The sequence below is a fragment of the Eumetopias jubatus genome, unplaced genomic scaffold, assembly GCF_037043125.1.
Source record: "Eumetopias jubatus isolate StellerSeaLion01/CBP00866 unplaced genomic scaffold, mEumJub1_p1.0 scaffold_9, whole genome shotgun sequence".
In the NCBI taxonomy this organism is placed as follows: domain Eukaryota; kingdom Metazoa; phylum Chordata; class Mammalia; order Carnivora; family Otariidae; genus Eumetopias; species Eumetopias jubatus.
Window position 1 is genome coordinate 45,596,197 of NW_028274815.1, and position 9,452 is coordinate 45,605,648.

General features: G+C 38.5%; 1 pseudogene; it reads right to left on the minus strand.

The window, feature by feature from the left end:
• Window positions 1-6,355: 6,355 nt before the first annotated feature.
• On the minus strand, window positions 6,356-6,930 carry LOC114218872 (translationally-controlled tumor protein-like; annotated as a pseudogene).
• Window positions 6,931-9,452: the final 2,522 nt, after the last annotated feature.

The following is a 9,452-nucleotide window of genomic DNA, read 5'->3' on the forward strand; positions in this document are numbered from 1 at the left end:
TTTATGTTAACTGCTCTATCCACACACACAAAAATAATGATAATAAGAATGAGGATGGGGGAAACTTTTGGAGATGATGGGTATGTTTATGGCCTTGATGGTAGTGATAGTTTTCACAGATCTATACATATTTCCAAACTCACTGAGTTGTATTCATTAAATATGTACAGCTTATATATGTCAGTCATACTTTGATAAAGCAAATTTGAAAAAAAATATTACCTTTATAAAAAACAGATGTCTGCACATGTCTCTCTGAGGGGTTACAAAATATTCTAATTTTGAAAAGTATGTACCATAGTGTGAAATTATTTAGGATTTGGGAGACAATACATGAGGCTTCTCATAGCACATGGCATACAGCAACTGTTCAATAAATACTTGCTGAAGAAATGAATATAAGGGGGTTGACAGCCAGGTAGACAGCTTGGGAAAAGACAAACAAAACAGAGGCCAAAGGCTCTGCCTGGTTGAGATGTTTCCTGGGTCTAATTCTATTTCTTGTAATTACTAAAGATACAGCTCTCTTAGCATTTAAGAGAAATACGTGGAACTAAACTCAGGCAACATTTCAATTAGATAAGAACAGAATGAATACACAGAGCTAAGAACAGAGTCAAAGTTATGGAAAGTGTGACCCCAGACCTCCAAATTATGAATTAGAATACTTCCTTCCTGTGCAAAAGAAAAAATGCACCGACCAGTTAAAAAGCAAGGAAGGCTTTACTCAAGACTATAATAGAGGTCAGGACTATTTCAGTAGGAGAGAAAGATTTAATTCAACTTTGCTGAAACAAAAAGTGGGAGGATTTTTAAAGCTGGGATGAGCTAATGGAAAAGTACCGGAGAACATTAGTTGGGAGGTTGGCCAATGTGATTAGGCTACCTGTATTTGTTAATTATCCCTCATCAAAGTTCAGCTCCCACTCTCCCTCAGAAACTAAGAGATATGGGCCCTATTCTTCTTGATGATTATATTTCAAAAGGATGGCTATCAGGACCTTGAGAAAAACATTACCTGAGTTGCAGACAATTTATATTTCAAAGAGGCAAGAGGAAGAATTTACAATTACAAATTTTCTTAAGTAAATGCTCTAAGAAAAGCGAGGTCAGAGGCCTATAGTCAAAATAGCCTGCCTAAAGTTTAGTCAAGATGAGGGGAACTTTAAAGTCATCTTGGTTTTCTTCCTTCCTTGCTTGTTTCCTTTTAATCTATCTTTTCCCTTTTAAACTATCTTTAAGTACCTGTGATATATGAAAGGAAAATTTTACTAACAAACGAGAGAGGAATGGGCACCATGTTAGGTCCTCAGACATTGTTGGTTCTTGGATCTCTATTCCTCCTTGACTGATATCATTTTGCTTCTAGTAGACATAGCCTTAGAGGCCTCATGCTGTGCTTCTATGGGATCTCTGACTGAGCAAGAGTGTTAACTCATTATTACTAACAACACATTTGGCTTACACATGGAAAAATATTAACTAATTTTTCCTGCCCTTCTTTCTCACTATCACCAACCAGCCTTCAGCAACACACGCCTATTCACTGCCACTTTCTCCCTCTGCCTTGAAATGTATAAAGTATCTCTGAGTTTGGACAAATTCTCTTGCCTTACTATGAACAAGGTTTACCCATTCCTACCCTTAGAGTGGAAGCCACTCCCTGCCTTGGTTATTATACTTTATTCTTGTGCTGCTACTACTATTTGTGATAAGTCCTCCTTGAAATAATAAACAAGTATGAATGACTAAAATTCAAGGACTCCAATAAAAGGGTGTGCCTATGTACATATATCAGAGAGATTCAGGGTTGGGGTTGGGGTAGGGCTTGGGCTGTTTGTAGGCATATGGGAAGGTAAATTAGAAGAAAGGACAAAAACACACATCAGTAACTGTTTTATTTGGTCCTTAGAAGAAAAACTCAAGCCTCAAGAAGAGTAGCAAACTATATATATATATATATATATATGCATATATGTATATATATATATATATATATATATGGCTCTATTTCCCATTAAAAACTGCTGAAACCTTAAAGTTATCCCCCCTCCCCCACCATGTCCTCTCAAGGACAGAATTTGGCTTGTTTCACTGTCTCATCTTAGCTTCTGCTGTTGGAGCTGTGTGCACTGGGCAACCCAGTGGTTTTCCACCCCACTTTCCTCCTAGAAGCTGGTTCCATCCTGGCTGGGGCTGAAGCACTTCAGCCATCAGTGTATCAGAGATGAGTGTTACAAGGCTCTCTGCTGAAGACTGAACTCTCCAGTGGCAGTACCAACGCACCAGTTTATATTAGTACTTTCTCATGTTTATTTCCTCTGAAGACATTTCATGCCATTTCATTCTTTTTGGAGTTGTAGCTTCTTCGTTTACAGAACCAGATCCCAACCCATGGGGATGGACCAGAGAACAAAACTGAATGAAACATCCCATGCTATCATTAGGACTGCCTCTCTCCTCAAGCAAGACATAAGGAGCTCTTCCCTGAGGATGACTTTTTTATTAGCAGTCTTCTGCATCCTTCATGCAAATATATTCCTAGCAGTAATCCTTCAGATATTACCAGCAGGAAACTTAGTTAACACTCAAGATAAGATTCCAAGTACGCACATATCCTGAATTTTTTCTTCTGTACAAGTTAACAGAGATAGGGCTCTACACCTCTCTGCTCTCATGTTGATGCCAAGACCACAATAAAGCAGTTATTGCTAATGATGAGATTCACAATGGGAGCAGAAAGGGAGCAGGCCCACATGCTTGAAATTCACTGTTTCTGGTATGTACAGTATTTTCCTCAGGAGTGCAGGGAGTAAAAGAAAAGTTGAGCATACCTGTTCTAATGAGTCTGTTCCTGAAAGTTTAGTATCTAAGTAACTGTATCACTAGATATCACAGCTTGTTCTAAAAGTGGTACTAACAATAAATTCTTCAGAACAGAAAAAAGCTTTAGTATTGGGCAAAATTATAATCAAATACTAATAGTGAAATGGCAATTGATAACCATCTTCCTGGAAGTGTATTTTGACGGAACATAGAAAAAGAAAAACACATTTATGTTTCAATTACTGACAGAAAGTTCTCCACTTTTTTCTTTCATATTTAAATAAATCATGACATTCTACCCTCTATCCTGGTATAAATGTGTCAGGACTCAATCTGTAAGAGATGTTATATTAGTTTCCTATTGTTGCTATAACAAATTATCACAAACTTAGTGGCTTGAAACAACACAAATTTATTACTTTAGAGTTCTGGAGGTCAGAAGTCTGAAATACATCATCAGGGTTCCTTTTAGAGATTCTAGGGAAAAATCCATTTCCTTGCCTTTTACAGTTTCTTGAGGCTACTTGAGTTCTTTGGCTCATGGCCCCACATCATTCCAACCTCTGTATCAGTCATCACAACTCCTTCTCTGACTCTGAGCCTCCTGCCTCCCTTTCCCTCTTATATGGACCCTTGTTATTACTTTGAGCCCACCTGGATAATCCAGGAAAATCTCCTGATTTTAAGGTCTCTATCTTAATCATACCTGACATATCCACAGGTTCTGGAGGTTAGGATCTGTACAATTTTTATGAGGGAGGGGACCATTTTCTGCTTCAGACAGACCTAGAACTTACCTAAAGCTAGAATCAACCTCACATGGAATTTATGGACTAATATAACTGGGAAATCTGAAGAAAGGTGTATCTTGACCAGGAATTCAAAATATCTCACATATACAATTTCTGCTGTCTTCTTTTGGTTTTGTCTCCTACTGCATTGCTTTTTAGACTCAGCTTCACACGGAAGGATGATAGTGGCAATAGCTACACACCTCATATCCTCTGATGTTCAAGTCCAATGAGAAAAGAGAATCTTCTTCCCAGGATTCCCAACAAAGTCTTGTCATGTTCCACTGGCTCGTGTGCCCCTCTCTAAACCAGCTATTACGTCCAGTGAAAGTTTTGTATTCTTTGTCCTCAGTTGCCACATCTTTAAGAGGAGGATAATATTCAGGCTTGATTCCCCATGTACAAGGGAGTCCAACATTAAATAACAAATAAAAAAAAACAAACTCCACGACAGGGAAAGAGAGAGACTGTTAAAGAAAGGAAACACATTTTTTTCATCCTTCTTAAACAAAGGACTCTGTGTTTCTATTTTGCACTGAGCCACTCAAATTATATAGTCAGCTCCAATAATTTTTTAAGATTTTATTTCATTATTTTAGACAGAGAGAGAGTGAGAAAGCAAGAGATAGAGTGGGAGAGGGGCCGAGGTGAGGGAGAGGCAGAGAATCTCAAGCAGACTCTGCGCTGAGCATGGAGCCCGACGCTGGCCTGACCTGAGCTGAAATCAAGAGTCAGACACTTAAATGACTGAGCCACCCAGGTACCCCAGGCCTGATATTATTTACAGAGTTTTCATGAACATTAAATGAGTTAATAGAAATAAAACATTGACAATAGTAATAGTGTTTGGCACTTAGTAAGCAAGCAGTAAATACTAGCTATGTTATTATTATTTTTTTTTAATTATTATCATAAACCATCTATGGCCCTTTTAAAGCAGCAAACATCTGATTCGAATTTTCTCAGACCCCAATTGTTAGCATTAATTAGGCTGGCCTGTTTTCCTTCGGTCACTTTAAATAAAGGAACTAATTATAAATCTGAGAGAAGGGGTTTAGATTGCAAAACGAATTTTATTTTTTCTTCAATATCCAACCGTCAGGCCAGGTGTTTTGGTTCAGGCTACCAATGGGAAGCTATTTAATGAAGTTGCTTATGGTTTAATGATTTGTGTGGCAAAAACTATTTGTCTTAATGTTATTCCTGGGGCATTTTCCAATTGTTTCAGAGAATATGCAGTAAAGAAACAAAACAAAACAAAAAAACTACAGTGTGGTTCTATATTCCCACAACACCTGGTGAGAAATAATCTGCTTCCTCAATTGCAGTTCCATCATTTATTTTATTTTGAGTTCCTTCACAGCAAGACTCTTCTTATTTACTTATTGCATATATGCTAAAGATCCCGATAATTGCACATCCAGCACACAATTGATTTTACTCAGAATCCTCATTACACCTCTCAAAGTTCTGGTAATGAGAAAGTTAGAATGAGCTTTAATAAGCATTAGGAAGTTAAGTTTTCTCAGGGAAATGACCATTTATGGAAATATGTTCAAGTGAATAATGTAAAAATACAATGTAATTATCTAAAGAGCTGGAGGTTAGATAAGATGAGTGTATCAAAGGGACATGGTGAAGTAAGAAATTAAGTTTTAGCATGACAAATAAAATTGGTTTGCTCTTTAGGAGTTAAATCACTGGTTTTCATCATATCTCTTGAGTTCTAGAACTTGTCATGCTTGAACCAAAACGTAGACTGGTCTTCTTTTCCATTCATTTTGTGGCATCTCATTGAATTGGTGACCAGAATATAGTATTGTGGTATTTCACATGATACTGATAATTATGCCATGTTTGTTTTGACGGGAATTTTTTCAATTAGTATATTGACTATATTACATGTTCTGATTGCTTTACTTTGCATATATTAATTTAAAATTGCTCTTCAGGTTTTTCTCAAATAGGTTTTATTCTTAACTAAGTTATAAGCTTTTTCCAGGCAAAAACAAATATCTTGTTTTCATCTACCTACTGTGGTAAATATAGCACTGAAGATTGTAGGTTAAAAAGTATTTGATTGAAGGGCACCTGGGTGGCTCAGTGGATCAAGTGTCTGCCTTTGGCTCAGGTCATGATCCCAGGGTTCCGGAATGGAGTCCCGTATCAGACTCCCTGCTCAAGAGGGAGTCGGCTTCTCCTTCTCCCCCCACCCCTCCCCCCTGCCTCTTCCCCCTGCTCCTGCTTGTGCTCTCTCAAATAAATAAATAAAATCTTTTAAAAAATGTTTCATTGAAAACATAAAGTTTATGTAATACTGGTCAGATATTTAATCATTCCTGAGTGAAGGAAATATAATGAACCCATTAGTACATGCCTGGCATATCCTAGTGAATTAGAATTCATTACTTTTCTGAATGTTTCTATTATTTTTAAACTATACTAGTTTTCATATTCTCCAACAAGTCATAACTACTACCTCTCACAAAAGTATTAAAACTCATTTTAGCCTTTAGAAAATGAATTACTAAGTACCATTAACACTAATATTTTATAAAGAAGCCTAACGCTACTCAGGGAGGTTTTTCCCTAAGATTCTTTTCTTTCTTTCTTTTTTTTTTTTCTTGAGATTAAATGCATTTTATTTTTAGACAACCTACACGACATTTTGTTTTCTTAAAAATAATGCCTCTGCTCCACAAGTCAAGGACAGAATAAATGAAGAGCTCAAGAAGGCATCAGTCCCATCTAAGTCCTGGTGTCATGTGGATGTGACAAGTGACACATCCAAAGTAATAGCCAAATTTGTTAACATTTTTGCATTTTTCTAAACCACGCTTAAAGAAAATCATACATGGAGTCCCACTTCCTCTCAGTAGTCCAGTAAAGCAACCATGCTATCTGGATTCATGTTTTCACCAATAAAGAACTGGTAGTTCTTGAAATTAGCAAGGACATGTGCTTGATCTTTTCTGTAGCTCCTGTCATTATGCTTTCTGGTCTCTGTCTCCCTTTGATTGATTTCATGTAATCTTTGATGTACCTCTTGTAGGCTTCTTTTGTGAAGGTGGTTTCCTACAAGTAATGGCTCACAATAAATATCAACACCAGTGATTACTGTGCTTTCCATACTTTCACCCTTGGGGCCTTCAGTGGAGGCATTTCCACCAATGAGTGAGTCATCAATGTTACCCTCTGTCCTACTGACCATCTTCCACTCCACCTCCAGCCCCAGCCTGTCCATGATCTCTCAGATCTTGTAAATGTTGGAGAACATCTCATCATGGCTGATGAGGTCCCAGTAGATGATCATGAGGGTGGCTGGAGAGAGACAACTGTGGCGCTAGCTTAGCAGGAGCCGGGAGCTCTACGAAAGCACAGTGCAGCCAGAGTGGCACTGGGGGGTGTGGGGGTAAGGGCAGTGGATGGAAAAACTTAAGTTTCTTTCTTTTAAATGCTGTCAATTGTCCAAAACTCCCTGTTTTCAAAGCAAAAGTATCTTTTTTGTTGTTTCTTTTGACAGCATTGCAGAACAATTAAGGACACATGCTTTTGGAACCAGGTGGACCTAATTCAAATTCTGATTCTGATTATAATAATTGTGAAAGGGGGACAAGTTATTTAATCTGTCAATCCCTTTCTCTGTCAAGGGCAAATAATCATAATAAAAGCATATACGTGCATGTGCATCCGTGTGTGTGTGTGTGTGTGTGTGTGTGTGTGTGTGTGTGTGTGTGTTTCTCTTCAAGGCTGGCAGGAAGAAACTGAAATGTTTCCAATGGTGCTTGAAAAGGCCCTTGCTGAAGACCTTTTCCATTTTAATCACTGGCTTGCCCTGTCAATTTCTCTTTCTTCCTCTGCAGAATAACTATGGGCAGAAGGAGATGCCCATGGGATTTTTATTTCTCTTGTCTTTGTACAGAAGAGAGTTTATTTTTCTTTAAATTTTTTTATTGTTACGTTAATCACCATACATCATTAGTTTTTGATGTAGTGTTCCATGATTCATTGTTTGTGCATAACACCCAGTGCTCCACGTAGAACGTGCCCTCTTTAATACCCATCACCAGGCTAACCCATCCCCCCACCCCCCTCCCCTCTAGAACCCTCAGTTTGTTTTTCAGAGTCCATCGTCTCTCATGGTTCGTCTCCCCATCCGATTTACTCCCCTTCATTCTTCCCCTCCTGCTATCTTCTTCCTTTTTTTTCTTTATATTGCATTATTTGTTTCAGAGGTACAGATCTGTGATTCAACAGTCTTGCACAATTCACAGCGCTCACCATTAGCACATACCCTCCCCAATGTCTATCACCCAGCCACAGCATCCCTCCCACCCCTCACTACTCCAGCAACACTCAGTTTGTTTCCTGAGATTAAGAATTCCTCATATCAGTGAGGTCATATGATACATGTCTTTCTCGGATTGACTTATTTCACTCAGCATAACACCCTCCAGTTCCATCCACATCATTGCAAATGGCAAGATCTCATTCCTTTTGATGGCTGCATAATATTCCATTGTGTATATATACCACATCTTCTTTATCCATTCATCTGTCGATGGACATCTTGGCTCTTTCCACAGTTTGGCTATTGTGGACATTGCTGCTATAAATATCGGGGTGCACGTACCCCTTTGGATCCCTACATTTGTATCTTTGGGGTAAATACCCAGTAGTGCAATTGCTGGGTCTTAGGGTAGCTCTATTTTCCACTTTTTGAGGAACCTCCATACTGTTTTCCAGAGTGGTTGCACCAGCTTGCATTCCCACCAACAGTGTAGGAGGGTTCCCTTTTCTCCGCATCCCTGCCAACATCTGTTGTATCCTGACTTGTTAATTTTAGCCATTCTGACTGATGTGAGGTGGTATCTCATTGAGGTTTTGATTTGGATTTCCCTGATGCCGAGCGATGTTGAGCACTTTTTCATGTGCCTGTTGGCCATTTGGATGTCTTCTTTGGAAAAATGTCTGTTCATGTCTTCTGCCCATTTCTTGATTGGATTATTTGTTCTTTGGGTGTTGAGTTTGATAAGTTCTTTATAGATTTTGGATACTAGCCCTTTATCTGATATGTCATTTGCAAATATTTTCTCCCATTCTGTCAGTTGTCTTTTGGTTTTGTTGACTGATTCTTTTGCTGTGCAAAAGCTTTTTATCTTGATGAAATCCCAATAGTTCATTTTTGCCCTTGCTTCCCTTGCCTTTGGCAATGTTTCTAGGAAGAAGTTGCTGCAACTGAGGTCGAAGAGGTTGCCGCCTGTGTTCTCCTTTAGGATTTTGATGGACTCCTGTCTCACGTTTAGGTCTTTCACCCATTTTGAGTCTATTTTTGCATGTGGTGTAAGGAAATGGTCCACTTTCATTCTTCTGCATGTGGCTGTCCAATTTTCCCAACACCATTTGTTGAAGAGACTGTCTTTTTTCCACTGGACATTCTTTCCTGATTTGTCAAAGATTAGTTGACTATAGGGTTGAGGGTCCATTTCTGTGCTCTCTATTCTGTTCCATTGATCTATGTGTCTGTTTTTGTGCCAGTACCATACTGTCTTGATGATGACAGCTTTGTAATAGAGCTGGAAGTCTGGAATTGTGATGCCGCCAGCTTTGCTTTTCTTTGTCAATATTCCTCTGGCTATTCGGGGTCTCTTCTGGTTCCATACAAATTTTAGGATTATTTGTTCCATTTCTTTGAAAAAAGTGGATGGTATTTTGATGGGGATTGCATTGAATGTGTAGATTGCTCTAGGTAGCATTGACATCTTCACAATGTTTGTTCTTCCAATCCATGAGCATGGAACGTTTTTCCATTTCTGTGTGTCTTCCTTAATTTCT